A 16,914-nucleotide genomic window follows, 5' to 3' on the forward strand; every position below is an offset into this window, starting at 1 on the left:
GTCCATGACCAAGAAGGAACAGGTGCCCAATTAGAAGCAATTTCTCCTTAGCCTGAACAAGCAAATAAGAGAACTAGTGAAATCCTCCAAAGCAAACTATGAGTCCAAATTGGGCACATCTATTAGAGACAATCATAAGACCTTCACATATGCCCACAATCTCAAAGGTATCACACAGATCTGCTCAAAACTGGTGGTCCAGGACACCACATATACAAATGCTGTAGATATAGCAAACTTGCTGGCTGACAGATTCAGCAAAAACTTCACCTCTCTGTCCTCCCCATCAGTAAATCAGGGTATCCCCAGTACCAGCCCCCTTCCCTTATATCTAGGGAACAGGTTATCACTGCTGTCTCAAAGGCAAAAAAAAATACAGCCTCCATGGTACCAGATAACTTCCTTGACATTTGCAAAAAGGTGGAGCACCCATCAATCCGGGAAATAATTACTCATCAGCCTAACTAGCCTGATCTGCCAAACCTTGGAACAGATTATCATGGACCTCATTAACAAGGACTTTGACAATATCCAAACACTAAATACTACACAGTTTGGCTTCATGAAGAGGAGTTCATGCCTGTTATATTTGGTCGACCTCTTTGAGACAGTCACCAAAGCCATGGATGAGGGAAAGGCGGTACACACCACCTACCTTGACATGGCCAAAGCCTTCAACATTATTCATGACTTGGGCATAATAGATAAATTCTCTCAACTAGCTATCAATCCATATGTTACCAGATAGGTAGCAAACTGGCACACTGGTAGAACCCACCTAGTCAAAATAGGGGAAGCCACTTCAAGTAGTAGACCCGTAATGAGCAGCATACTCCAGGGTTCAGTCTTGGGGCCTCTGTTATTTGGGATATACTTTTCTAAGGTGAGGCCAAAACCAGTGGGCTATGGCTGACCCTGTTTGCAGATGACTGCAAGCTGGGTGCTGTCTTCAATTCGCCTAGTGATGTGGACATTCTCCAGGAGGGTCTCACCCAAATGACTGGTGCCAGAAACATGGCCTCAAGCCGAATACCAAAAAAATTCATCATCATCCCTTTTGGGGTGAGTGACATCCCCACAAATTATCACATTAATAACAACATCCTAAGCATGCAATCAGTCATGAGGGATTTGGGCACCCAGGTTGGTAGCAATCTGACTTTTGACCACCATGTTGCTTCTGTTCTATGGTAAGCTTTCTACATGGCTCACCTCATAAGTAAGAGTATCTCATCCAGGGACTAGGAGGTCATAATATCCCTGTATTCTTCCCTTATAAGGCCCATTATTGAGTGCAATGGCCTTTTGGTATGTACCTTGCAAAGCACATGTAGGAGCTGGAGAGACCACAGAGATTCCTCACCAGGAGAATCCGGGACCTCAAACATCTACCATACACAGATAGGCTAAATGCCCTATCTCTCTACTCAGTTTTATGTAGACTCCTCAGAGGCGACCTCTGTCTGGCATACAAGACAATCTTGGACCCCACCTTGATGGGAATGCTGCATATCCGCAAGTCAAGCTCCACTCGAGTAACCTGCATGCTCAATCTCAGCTGGATCTGTGACATCAATAGGACTTGATAGGACAGATTTATGTCATAGAGACTCCCCCATCTGTGGAATGGACTCCCTCTCCACATCAAGCAGAGTACCTCATTACCCATTTTTAAGCGCAATCTGGATAACTGGATGGGAAACAGAAAATATACCCCTGGGATTCCACCTGTGTCTCTGCTGAACAGGAGCGTTGGGGGCTGACTTTTCTAAATGTGGGCTAAACTCTTGGCTAGGCTTATAGGGGCCTCAGGGCGAATAACCTTCTAACTTCATATGATCCTTGTATTTCTTAACTTGGTGCAGTAATCAAGTAAATAGTGGTGTTTTTTTACAGAAAGTGCCTTAACATGTGACAACAGACACTTATTTTACATATATGTGTCCATTATTAAGGTTTGTTTAATATTTCTCTCATTTTTAATTGCACTTTTTTGCATGATGCACCACATAGCACAGACAGTAGAAGCTGGGAACAAATACATTTCAGGATTGGCTGTGTATATCTGGGTTGCACGAAGCATGGCAGATGAACTACGAAGCAGACAGCCAAAAATAGAAACCAGATACTTTCAATGAATGCCCTTGGCCATTATGAAAACCTTGCCTGGAATGCAAATGGTACTGGGTTTTAGTACAGATTGTGCAGCCTTTGGTTTATTGCTGTGACATTGCAGTTTACAGCAATGAAGTGCAACACAAGCAACTATTTTCTTAACATTCTTGTGGCAACAAGTGTAAGTACAGGACTGCCATACACATGCTCCTGGGTTTGAATACAGCATAGTCCATACAGTATTTTTTACTAGTGGAGTAATGTATATATTATCACATTTATCATCACATGAATGACTGTGGGTATACTGTGTACTATAGCCCTGTAAATGTATTCCTGCTATCTGGACTGACATGGCTTTAACTTTTGCAAAAAACACATTCACAAGTGCATATACATGCAGTTGCTTGCCACTGTTGGAATCTGCTTGTCAGACATTATCATTGCAGCTCATGTTTGTACACTGCTTACCTACAAACAAACAGGTGCAACCCCCATGTATGTACACTTTGTTAACAATTGCACAAATCTGCTGCTCACTGTGCTATGTAACTGAATATATCATGCTGTATTTTTGGTTTTTATTGTTCATTTCTTTTGTATGATATAAAACTACATGAGGAAACATTGCAAACTAACGGCATGATCTAACTATATGTCATATATTTACAATACATCCATGTGTTGCCCCACCATCACCACCACCAAGCAATACAACCCTGAGGTCTCAGTATTTTTTTGCACACATATATCAAACACACTACAAAGTGTAACATATATAATGTGTGCTCCCTCAGGGACAGGGCCAGTTGGTGGTCCTCACATTTTGCTCTGCTAAACTCAAACATTGAACTATGCTCAGTAAGGGTACTTGTGTTTTTACATACCTAGGCTTCTATACACCCTAGTGCTGTTAGGCTGCTGCCATCATATGAATGTATGCCTCTGTGTGTCTATGCATGCCTCCAAACCTGTTGTCCCACACATGGCCTGCTGATGTCATCTACTATAAGTTCACCTACAGTCTTGTATAAATCAGACTTGTGCTTTGGCACTTGCATAAAGTACTGAGTTCTGTAATTTGTCTACTTAGATAGGCAGGGGTTCTGTTCTCACTGCAGTCGTGTGTGTGTGTGTGTGTGTGTGTGTGTGTGTGTGTCTGTGTGTGTGTGTGTGTGTGTGTGTGTGTGTGTGTGTGTGTGTCTACTCAGAAGAACAAGTGTAAATCCTACAGTTACTGCTCCAGTCCCATAAATTGACAGTATTTTGATACTTACATCTGTCTACAGATCCATTTCACGCAGGTCTCCCCACTTTTTCTCTCCAACGTGCACTGCTGATGTCTTCCAAGTTGACCTGCAGCCATGTAAAAGTTAGACTTGTGCTGTGGTGCTTATATAATGTACTGTGATTTGTAATCTGTGCACTTAGATAGGTATGGGTTCTGTTTTCACTGCAGTCAGCTTAGTGTGTATGTGTGTTTCTAGTCAGCAGATTGCATGTGCTATCCTACAATTACTTCTCCGATGGCATGGCTTGCCAGTATTTTGATACTTGCACAAACCTACTCATCCATTTCATGCAGCCCTCCCAAACTCTTGTCTTCCATATGGCCTGCTGATGTCATCCACTATAAGTGGATGTAGAGCCATGTAGAAGTAAAACTTGTGCTGTGGCACTAGTGTAAAGTACTATCTTCTGTAGTTGGGTAGGGGTTCTGTTCTCACTGCAGTCAATTGTGTGTGTGTGTCTGTATGCATGCTTGTGTGTGTGTGTGTGTGTGTGTGTGTGTGTGTGTGTGTTTGCATGTGTGTCTGTGCATGTGTGTGTGTGTGTGTGTGTGTGTGTGTGTGTGTGTGTGTGTGTGTGTGTATGAGAGCTGTTACTTGACACTGCAGAGAGCATTTTACGCCAGCATGTGGGATGCTGCTATTACCATATGCTCAACAGACAATGCTGATGTCATTGGCTGTATCAGATTATTGCATATGCAGTCATCCCACTAGGGCATAATTAGACACTGGCTGGAGGCCAGGCAGATGTCACCTCATCCGATAACAGACAGATTACAATGACATGTCTTTTAATCTGTACGCATACACCATGGGATAGTTTGTAGGTCCTGTGTTATCTTAATGAGAAAGCCCTGTTTTCTGTCCATCTCCTACACATGTCTAGTGAGGAGTAAGAAACATGTAAAAGAGTGCATTACACTGTATTACTGTTATGATGAGATTTGTCTTACAATCCTGAGATCTGAATGTGATGGCGAGACTTATGATGTCTACCCTACATTTGTAATGGAAAATCATTAAAGAGAAAAGTTAAAAAGTAATGAGACATATTGCAGAAGTTCTTTGTGTTTCACTGTTGCAGTCATCACCTGTGGGTTATCCCTGCTGTAGCCCTTGGCCGGCCCGAATACCAGAGTCAATGTTTTTCTGCATCCACTGCTGTCACTTCCTATCTGACATCAAGTCATCAGTGCTGTAAAGGAAGGCAGCTGACACCATTACATCAGTCTTTCTTGCCATGTAGCAGAAGCAGTTCACAAGTGTGCCAGTCGGTTGCTACCAGAGTTTGAATTACAGCTGAAAACTTCTAAAGCTAAGTACCCCATTGGGGATCCTTTTTTCTTGCACTAACTGATATCCAAAAAAATTAACAATTGTCTCACCTGTGGAAAGCAAATACCACTCCAAGACTTCCATTCGTACTGCGTCACTTGTTTAGGCCCAGACCACAACATCCCCCGTTGCCTGTTTTGTGCGCTCTTTAATATGAGAACCATTCGTCGTAGAGCTCTTATTGTAGCCAGGTATTTTCATTATCCTTCTTCGCATTTCAAAATGGTGTCATTCAGACAACAATTCATATACATTCTGAAAAAACATAAGGATAAAGATAGAGACAGACCACACAAGGTTAAGACTTCCGACAACTCTACTACTAAGCAATCGTCAGTTCTCCAGAATTCAGTGAGACGCCTTCGCAGCCCCTGATGCCCGGTTTGGTAACTTCGCAGGCCTCTACTGAGACCCTTTCTTAGTTTGGTATGCCACAGAAATCTTCTTTGTCTTCCAAGCCTTTGGTTGTCTCTGCCCCAGTTAGGTCTGGAGCCACAACGCAAGTACCGGTTTCCGAGGAGGTTTTTCACACAACTGAATCTTGACAAAAAACGTCTTCTCCTCCAACTACAGTTTCTCTCAGACTGATGCATACTCTTAGTCCTAGAGGAAAACTACCTCTAGCCACCCTTTTACTCCTGCTCCACCACCCCAAGCTCAAATGCTTAAAATGGCAGAGGATCTTGTCACCCTTATCAGGGGTAGTCAGGCCACATCTTCTAAAAGGAAAAGAGACCTTTCTCCTGAAGTACTGACAGAACAGGATTCTGAGGAGTCTGATTATTTGGAGTTTTAAAGAGGAACAACAACCTCTGACTGCTTATGAGGCTTCAGGTGCAGAGGAATCCATTCCTTGTGCCTCCCCACCAGATGATCTTTCTTGTGGGGAAACCCTTCACACCCTCAGGGAACATTTACACTTGGAATCCCAGGAATTCCCTCAGTCTAAGAAAAGACTAAGTTTCTAGACCTGCCCCAGCATAGACCCTTGGCCATTCCTCCAATCTTATAGGTGGTTGATGTCTTCCATGAATCCAGCTTAACTCCTGATGCCCTCCCACCTGCCCCCAGAAAACCTGACAGGTATTACAGAGTACTGGATTCTCACGAATACCTGTACAGATATCCTGCTGCAGATCTGGAAGTCATTACACAGGGAACAAAAAGAGCTAAGAAGAGTTCTGCAAAGAATCCTATTCCTTCTGACAAGGACTCCAGAGCTCTGGACAGATGGGGTAAAAAAGTATACACCTCTGCAACTTCAGCTGTCAGAGCACTCAACTGTCAGTTCCACAAGTTAAAATATCAACAACACACTTTGGAACTATTAAAACAAAAGATTTCAACCTTTCCTGACTGTGCCAATTCGTAAGAGTTAGCAGATTTACTGCACTCTTCTTGTCAAGTGGCTAAACACTCATTACACTGTGGATTTGATGCCCTACAAGCCTCAAGCAGGGCAGCCGTTTCAGGATCTGTCATTAGGAGACATGCATGGTTGAAGGAACAACCTCTCCCTGATCATGTCAAATCTAAATTACTTGATGCACCCTTGGATAAGGACCACTTGTTTGGAGTAAAAGCAGAAGAAGTGCTTAAAAAGATGGAAGACAAAGCAAAATCTATGCAGACAGTAAAATATTTCCTTCAGGTGCAACCTCCTAGGTTCAGCAGGAATTTTCCCTCAAAACACTGGTCCTTTCCTGTACCTAGCAGACAGGGGCAAGGTAAGCCTCGCAGGGCAGACCACCCAGACTCCTATCCCAAGGACAGCAGAGAACCAAACAGTGGTCCTCTTCCACTCCAAAGGCAGGGAGTTCTAAGCCATCCTTCTATGGCAAAAACTCTCAATGACTCCTTCTCCCCTCTCTGCCCTCTTTTCACTCACCAAAAACTAGGAGGAAGGCTCTTCATTGGCAAAGAAAATTGGCTTTCTGTAACAAAGGACCAATGGGTCTTAAAGATAATTTTTCAGGGATACAAATTCTTCTTCAACAAACTCTCAGTTCCAAGACGGTACCCAGACTTAGCTTCAAATCAATGGGCAGAGGCACTGAAACAAGTCCAAACTCTCATATCCCAAGGGGCAGTAGAACCTGTCTCCTCAGATCAAACAGGCAAAGGCTTTTATTCCAGACGATTCCTTGTTTCCAGAAAAGAGGGCACTTGGCACCTCATCCTGGATTTATCCATTCTGAACACTTTCCTGGTGATCCCCAAATTCAAAAGGCTTACTTTGTAGCAGCTGCTGCCTATGCTGACAAAAATGCATGGTTAGTTATCCTAGATCTAAAAGATGCCTACCTCCACATCACCATAAGGGAATCCTGCAGGAAATTCCTTCACTTCAGAGCAGACTCACAACATTTTCAGTTCTCTCCTGTACCCTTTGGCTTATCTACTGCTCCCAGGGTATTCACCAAATGCTTAGCCCCGGCCATAGCCTTTTGCAGGCAGAAAAATATACAAATTTACTCTTATTTGGATGACTGCCTCATTCAGGCAGATTGCAAAGAAAAGCTCTTCAAAGTCCTCCTCTTTGTCAAAACCCTCCTAACCTTCTTAGGGTACACCATCAATGAAAAAAATCAAGCCAAACATCCTCCAGGAAGATCATTTTTTGGGGAGCACTGCTGGACACAGCATTCCAAATGGCCTTCCAATCCCCAGAAAAGCAGAGTTTCCTGCCTCTCTACTTTACCCAGCTGGCTTCCATAAGTCACCTCACTGTGAGGAAGTTCCTGCAAGCCTTGGGGTACATAGTATCTTGCATCCTTCTAATTCCTCTGGCCAGGCTTCACATGAGAAAACTTCAGTGGTACCTAAACAACCTTTGGTGTCAGCACTCACAACCTCTAGAGACCTCTCTACCTCTGATCCCCTGTATAAGGGCTGAGTTTCTCTGGTGGGCAGGGGCCTGTACCCAGAACAAGGGTCTTTCCTTCGCCTCCACCCAACCGGGCAGACCATTACCACCGATGCCACAGGCATAGCTTGTTGTGCTCACCTAGAAGGCAGGTGCACCCAAGGTCTTTGGGATGTCCAGAATCTTCCCTTACACATCAACCAGAAAGAAATGATGGCAGTACAGAAGGCTCTGACATCCTTCAAACCACATCTTAAGCCAGGGGTTCTCCTTATCAAAACAGCAACACCACAGTAATGTGGTGCATCAACAAACAGGGAGGGGACCCAATCTTACCCTCTGTGCAGGCTAGCCATGAACATCTGGCTGGCCACCTCTTCCATGGGACTACACCTGATAGCCCAATACTTACCAGGGATCAACAACACCCTGGCAGACCTCTTATTCAGAAACTTACTGGCCCCCCATGAATGGCAGTTCCACATAAAAATCTTTTTACAAATCACTCAGGCATGGGGGACTCTGGAGGTGGATCTCTTTGCTTTGCATCTCAGCCGTCAGCTGAAAAAATTCTGTACCAGGGAGTATTACCACCTAGCATGGAAGGTGGATGCCTTGACTTTCCCCTGGAGCACCCTGTTTGTGTATGCATTCTCTCCTCTGCCTCTTATTCCCAAGGTACAGATCAAAATAAGGGAGGAGAGACCAAAGGCCATCCCCATTGCTCCAGATTCTCCTAGACAACATCGCTACCCCTTACTGTGCAGCCTAACCTTACAGCTTCCCAGACAGCTTCACCTGATCTCAAATCTCTTAACTCAGGTGGGGGAGGATGCTGCACACAGGCTTACAGACTCTCAAACTATCAGCATAGCTAATACTCTAAAGACAAACAAGGGGCACTTGTTAAGTAAACAGTTCCTAGACATTATCATAGAGGCCAGAAGGCCCAGCACCCAAAATTCTTATGCATGAAAATAGAAAGGATTCCGCTCCTGGAGCCAGTTCAGAGGGGGCAACACCTCACAACCTTCCATCCCTCTTATCCAGGACTACCTAGCAGAGCAACTTAATAGTGGCTTGTCCTCCTCTATTAAAATCCATGCCTCAGCCATTTCAACTCATTTTGATACAGAACAGCTGCTGTTCTCCCATCTTTTCCTAAAACAATTCCTCAGAGGGGCTTCTAATATCAAACCTCCCAGAAGGTCACCCAACCTGAATTATGTTTTGGAAAAACTTACCACCCTTCAAACCTGCTGCTTCAGTAGAACTAAGATATCTCTCCTGGAAGACTGCTTTTCTCTTAGCTATCACCTAATGTAGCTGTGCACCTTGTGTATCAGATGCAAAGCTTTTGTATCCCTGAATCCAAAAGAGAGAAAACACAGATATGGCACAGTTATCATCGCTTGCAGAGGGTGTTTTGTGTGTGTGTGTGGGGGGGGGGGGCAGGAGGCCTAGGCTAACACAAAAAATCAGTGGGTTTGTGTAAGTAAGAAAGGGAAACAGGCAGGCTGAACCATATAACTTTTGTGTGTGTGCCTGTAGGCATCTTCCATGGGAAAGGGGTGTATAAGAGTCTGCATGAACACAGCCAAGTTCAGTGCTAACTGTACTTCTTGGTATGTGACAGGTGTGAGCCATGGATGGTAGAGTTAGCAGTTCATCGTTGTCACCCCCGAACATGAGAACTGGCTGTGTCAGGAGTTGCATGGGCACCTCCATGCCCAAGGTTAGATTCAGTGCTGCTACCTGAATGTGACTGATGCCTGCATGGGCATGTTCCCTTCATGGGAACACCTAGGACCATGACCCTATGGCCTGCCATATCTGGGTGTGGCAACACATTCACAATGAAACAGTGGAAGTACTGCCACTATAGGACCATGATCGGGCATGGCCATGTTGGCTCTCGGCAGACATTGTAGCTGACCTACACCCATAAGGATGGTGTTACCCTGCCAGCAGATATTCCTTCACAGACACTGCTCATTCCAGCATGTCATACATCCGATCCATTGCATCGGCAACATGGTAGAGGTAGTCTTGCATGTCAGCCCGTGCCACATTTACAACCTTGAGCATATGTCTGGAGTGCCTTTCTGAACATGCTTGTGCCTCCATGATGGCCAAAACATATGTTGAGTGACATGGGAAGAGACAGGTGCACCAGGTGGAGGAGGGATAGCAGGCTCCTCTGACCACCCCTATCAAAATTGTTGCATGATACCTCTCCCACACTTTGGCTACAACCAGAGTCTAAAGGCACTGAAGCCTCAGTAGCCACACTTCTCTTTTCAATGTCCGCGTCCTCCACCTGTCCACTATCTGTGGGCTCAATGGACTGGGTAAGTGTTGGCCTACTGTCTTTGTGGAAAAGTTAGGGGCTGGCTGGATGTCAACCTCTGTGATAGATTCAGCTCTGCACCCCCTGGTTGTGCCTCAGTTGGGCCACCATCATCATCAGTGTCTGCTGGAACACTGGCATTAGGAGGCACTGGGCTCACACTTCCATTGTTATGATCACCTGTGATAAAAAGGAAGAAACACAGGCATACATAAATACTTGCACCACTATGATGCAATATATGCTAAGCAACTAACAGTTCTGCCACTATTACAGACAGTACTGCAATACACACAACAGACCTAAAATGATACATCGTGACATTTCTTTAAATTGATCTGCAGTACTGAAATAAAATTATTTGGCTTACCATATGTAGGAGGCATATCTTGCTGGATTCCTGATGGTCCTTAAAGATGTTAATCAAGAGATAAGGGTAACATCATCACATTTAACAGTAAGGCAGGGTATAATACATGTACTCCTCTATATCTGCATTAACTCTGCTTCTAACAAGAATGTGACTGACAACTCCAAACTAAGCTGATAAATGTAGCAATCTTCATACCGCCCCCAAAAAAGACATGTGACACAGAAGTAACATTTATGTCAATTCGTTTACTATACAGCAGTATTCAACTGGTCGTGTAACAGAGCCTACCTGGAATCTCCACTTGGAATGAGGAGTGGCACCCACGTCAAGGACATACTGTGATCCATTCTGCTGCGACCTCTCATGATGGAGGATATTCATCACTGTGATCCATTCTGCTGTGACCTCTCATGATGGAGGATATTCGCCACTGTGATCCATTCTGTTGTGACCTCTCATGATGGAGGATATTCATCACTGTGATCCATTCTGCTGTGACCTCTCATGATGGAGGATATTCGCCACTGTGATCCATTATGTTGTGACCTCTCATGATGGAGGATATTCTCCACTGTGATCCATTCTGCTATGACCTCTCATGATGGAGGATATTCATCACTGTGATCCATTCTGTTGTGACCTCTCATGATGGAGGATATTCTCCACTGTGATCCATTCTGCTGTGAACTCTCATGATGGAGGATATTCACCAGAAACTCTTCATTGGGGGTAAGAGGTTGTTCTATAGCAGGCCGTCCTCCTGTTACCTTTTGGTCTCAGACAACTGCAGCTGCTCACCTTCATGCAGTGGTAATCTTGTCAGTAGACCTGTGGCACACCTGTACATAGGTTTGGTTGTGGCCACCCACCAAATTTGTGTTCTCAGCAATCTGTTGCCATAATTGTAGCCTGTGTGCCATACTGTGCTGACCCCTTCCCAGCAGAAATGCCTCATGTTGGCAGAGACAGTAAATAATGATGTTGTTCTCTGTATCGCTTAATCTAGGTCTCAACCTCACTGTCATTGTTTGTGCCCTAAAAGACAACAGAATGATAATGCACATAAGTATCACATAACTATAAAGTAATTGTTTCCAGATAAAACAGCAAAGGTAGCCAGTCAGTATTTCCCACTGGAAAAAACATAAATCAGTCTATAGATGTTAAAAATACTAACAGCAGGCAGGATACAAAACAGAGACTAGCAGGAGCAACATATCCTTGTTTGTGCCATAGCAGTGACTCAACTGTGCACCCCTCAAAAGAACAGTCCATTCCAGTTTGTGACATAACATTAGCGTTCCTTTCTCTCCCTACCCACAAAAGATCAGGCAAGTTAATCATTTTGCTAATAAACCATCTTTGTAATGCTAAAAGTGCTTTCATATGACCACTCCCTGAAATATTTCTACATATTTATTACACTGCATTCTATTTTCATGTACTGTCAATCATATGTACTTATGAAATGGCTTGACAAACAAGGGCATACTATCTGTACAATTTAACTAATGCATACAGATAAAAGTGCAAGAGCCTTTGCTTCACATTATTCATAAATATATTCCAGCATGTGCATTATGTAGGTAAGAAAATGGGAGCATACATGCTGGAGGTCAGTACTCATCTGTAAAGGTATCTTGTGGACAATATGCTTCTGTGAAGTCCTGCAAACAGGTAACAAGAGTCATCGCCATCAGTTTGGCTAGCTACATATCAGCCATTTTATAATGGAGTAGGTTATTAATGGAGTGAATCTGGCTTTGCCTGTGTTTCAGAGATGCTAATTACAGAATAAGCAGCTGAATTGCATGATAATCAAGCAATCCGGTGGAGCTATTCAACAAGTTAAAAAGCATCATGTAGACTCCATGTTGGTTTTTCCTGTGGATTTCAAACATTGTGGAGTACAGACACAGAAAGTCTACACAGACAGAATGTTAAGAGCTGCTGCTGCTTTAATCCATTAGCATATTCTAGAGGCTGCAGGCAATGCTGCTGCCAATAGCCTAGGCAAGATGGAGAATAGTTTCCAGGTAGCATTTAGCTTATCACAACATACACAACATGGACATTGTAGAGTGCTACAAGGTGGACAGGCACATACTGCAGGTAATCTGTGACCTCTCCCGGCCTCAACTCAGTGATAGAGACTTTACCTCCCCATGTATGGGTTGTGTATTGATTGCATCAGTCAGCCCTGAACCAACACTGTAGCAACTGCTGAATTTATAAGGCAAGTCCTGAACATGCACTGTATTGTATAATAATACTATGGCATATCTTTTTATTTCATCACTTCATACAGTAATCAAGTAAAAGGTGGGAGATTTGTGCAGAAATTAACAAAATATATGACATCAGAGAGTTACTTGACTTGTATGTGTCGATTAGTAAGTAGTAGGCCTCAGGCATCAAAGATTCACAAATTCAGACCGCTCCAAAGTGCTCATGATCATTGCATGCCCTCAGTTTAGCACATATGTTTGTAATGGGAATCATTATAGAGAAGTTAGAAAGTAATGAGACGCATTGCAGTTTCTGACTTCACAACCCTCACAAGCTCAAACAAGGAGAGTAACAAGAGCAGCATGTCCTTGTTTGTGCCATAATAGTAGCTCAGCTTGTCCCCCTCAAAAGAACGATGTACTCTTGCATGTGATTTTATAGGAACTCACCTTTGATTCCATTCCCCCCAAAAAGTATCCTGTGCTTGTTTTTGCCATCTAACTGGCTCTTCATTTGATGGCAACTGCATATCATAGTATTCTCAGTTAATATCCTCACAAGTTTAAGGTAGATGATATAGTCTGGCATACACACTGCATGTCTGTGAGTACTAGTCAGATAACTGATTAATGACCAAGAAGCACAGAAAAGAAAGACAGAGTTGTACATCTGCAAGCAATAATCGTAACAGGTTATGTGATCATTAAGTGCACTACATCTAAATATTTTAAATATAATAAATGTGCAAATAACAGTTTATGCCTTGATATCAGTTTACATTCAATTGCACTTGGTCATGTGAGAAATTATTTTATTTCTTTGCTGCAAATCTGTTTGTGTAGCAAAGATGGATAAGGCACCCATCCTGTTTTCTGAAGGTGCATTAGAGTGAGAGTTGAAATTCAGACCTATTTAAACATATTGCATGTCTATGAACATTTCTACTTGTATGTCCTAGACTGATTTTCCTCATTTCAACTATTTCTCACTTGTGTTTTTTTTGGAGGGGGCACTGTTTGTGTGATGCCCCATTTATCACAAAGGTGTTTGACTATGCTAATCTGGTTTGCGTGCAGAGCAACAGTGCACAAACTGGATGAATAGACCACCCAGGTAGGGGACAGCCACAAACATAAACTGGATGCATTCAGTTAATACTATTGGCCATCACACAAACTTGGTGCCTGCCAGTGCATTATCTCATGTAACGTGTTTGTGTGATGGTAAGTGATGCGCAACATTTTCAAATGTTGCAAAACCAAAAAGTGCATACTCTTAGTAAGCAAGATACCTGCAAATGGTGGAAAAATATCATTCTGCATTGGTCTTGATCGCTGATAGTCATGGCAGACATTTATGGAGAGGTTTTGAGAGTCTGTGCTCAAAGATGGGATGTCAAGGAGTTCAATGTGTTTGTTGGTCTCCTAGTGAATGAACATGGGGCCCAGGCTATTGCAGAGGGACTATTGTGGTTTGGATTACAAGTCAGAGGCATGGAATAGTCTTGCTTGTCTTTGACCAGTGCTACCGGTATTCCCCACACTTGTGAACAATATAAGAATCACTACAGAGACCTCCGGATGAGGAAGAGGGATACCCTCAACCATTGGATTGAAGAATGTAGGGCTGGAGATACCCCACATACTTGTACATATCACTTACAGAGACTACTTGTAAGAGTTAAGAGCTGGATATAGTCAGGATCGGTATTCATAATGATATTCTGTTCTGTTTTGCTTTTTCTGCAGCCATCACAGACTGAAAATTGAATGCACTAGAGTGGCACAGATGTGAGAAGCATGTGGTATGTATGCATCCAAACGCTACTGTTATTGTAGCATTAAAAGTAAAGACACCCTTTTTTGGTTTATTGTACAATAGAATCACATTGAGCATGCATCTCTCAACTGTAACAGAAAAGTACACATGCATTAGTCTGTAGGCCAAAACAACTGTTCAATATTAGAGAGTAGTCAGAGATTGTGGGTTCAAAAATCACACTTCCCAAATATATAATGCTGTTAAGTTTTCAACAGCATTGCAATGCAGTGTCAGACTTCTAAAGCAGTGGCACCACTGACCTGCTGTAAACTGCAATCAGTATAATTGGAACACACCTATGTGCAATATATCACAGATTTTTTGCTGCAATCTGTATCATAGTGTGCATCTGTTAGGAACTGAGTAGTCTCAACAGTAAAAATGTTATCTGTTAGGAGTTGGTAGGCTTAAAGGTAAAGGTAACAGAGTCAAATAATTGTATCAATGCATTGTATGTTGCATATGAAATTGTTAATGTTCTCCCTTGTTTTTCTCTCACCCTAACACTTATCTTGTCTCTTTTTTTTGTTTTGTTTTAATTTTTAATTTTTTGTTTTTTCACACAGTACAGTGGGGTAGGCCTGCCACACAGGATCAACCTGCCCCCACTCCACCAGCTATGGCACCAAGGGCCCAGCATGTCTGGGATGCAACCTAGTACCACCCCCTCTGCTTCCCCTGCACTACATGGCCCATCAAGTAGTTCTGCCCTGCAGGATAGGCCAGTGGTTCCTTCCAGGAGCAGTGGAAGAGATGATGATTTTATCACCCACAATGAACTGCCAGAGTTGATGCATAGGATTGAGCACCACACAGTTGGTGCATGTCTACTCCAGATGGAGACACTTCGCTCCATCACTGTACCGAATAACACAAGGAGACACAGATGTCAGATACTGCAGCCATCTGTGCAGTGAGGTGACAGTGATGATAGTCCAGTGGGTGATGACTCCATTCTCACAGTCACCCAGTTACCCAGTTTGACATCCATGAGTTCAAGATATCCCCAACCTCATCCCAACTATGGTGCTCTCCCATCTTTTATGTCCTTCAGTGTTCCTGTGTCTTGTATGTCTTGTCTGTCTGTTTTCTCAACTACCCAACCAACCTGACCTAAACATACCTACGTCCCTTCACTGCATTCCTCTCTCTCTCTCTCTCTCTCAAAAAAAAGGGCACCTGTCCCCACAAAAAATAAGTCATCCCATACATAGCTCTCCATTTCACACATGTGCCTTCTTGACACACTTGATTCAGTCCCATTAGGTATACAACATGATTGCGTTGTGGTCAGCCCTCTCTCTGAGGCTGACACTGCAAATTCAGTTAATATATTGCACATCTGAATATTTTTTACTGTTGAAGAAATGGATAGCTATGGTTCTTTCCTACATTCCTCCTGCACATTCCTGCCCATCATTCACTTTGGTGAAATGGGGAGCAAGCAGGGGGATGAACAGTTTCCTATCTTTTCTATTTCATTTCCTTAAAGCATAATTGAGTGATGGTGCGCATTGCACACTAACACACAGCTACAGCAAAAAGAAGTCATAAGTGTTATATAAAGCTGTATTAGAAAAGAAGATCATCTAGGCCAAAAACATGCATATTTTTCCATTGAATGCATAATCATTTGCTGCCGCAGAGTCAGGCTAATTAGCAACTATGTGTTAGAGATGCCATACCAAGTATCACACTTTAGAATTTGGATTTACATGTAAAAGTATTTGAAAATGGTATGTACACCTGGATTCAAACCCAATACCATCTGACCCCAAAAATGAATGGATCACTGCATTAACTGATTGTGCTACAGACTCAGTTGAGTAACAGGTGTATTTTAGAGACAGAATAACAAATGGCAGATTTAACTGCTGTTGCATACATCTACTACTTACAACAGGTGTATTTTAGAGACAGAATAACAAATGGCAGATTTAACTGCTGTTGCATACATCTACTACTTAACTAACTCTGTGGCTGCAGGTATTAATTCACTTAATGCAGTGATATGTTCCTTTCCGGGGCCAGATGGTACTGGTTCCAAATACAGCTGTAGCTAATACATTGAACTACTTTTGTATTAGTTTTGCTTAGCAATGATGCGCAATGGTGACCATTGAGCACTAATGCTTTATAAAACTAAATGGCTATAGTGCAATAATGCCTTATAGAACATTATTAGGGATTGCACAATGATGCTTCATACAAATGTAATGGGGAAGATACGACATTGGTGATATAGGGAGCAAGCATGAAAGAGTACAAAGGGAAATCCTTGGTAAATTGTGAGAGTTACTATTGATTGTATAAAATACATCTACCTTACTGACTCTGTGGCACCTGCTAATGCATTGTTGTTGGAGACAGATGTTAATGACTTCTAATGCAGGTGTAAGTAGTAATTTTACAAGTGTGTATGGTAATTTTAAATACATTTACTTATATTGCTGCCATTCACCGTTGCTTTGCATTGGTGAACAATGTGCACCATTGTGCAAATATGCTTTAAAGAAGAGAAAACGGGAAGACA

This window comes from Protopterus annectens, chromosome 14.part0, assembly GCF_019279795.1.
Source record: "Protopterus annectens isolate FY-2018-M chromosome 14.part0, PAN1.0, whole genome shotgun sequence".
In the NCBI taxonomy this organism is placed as follows: Eukaryota; Metazoa; Chordata; order Ceratodontiformes; family Protopteridae; genus Protopterus; species Protopterus annectens.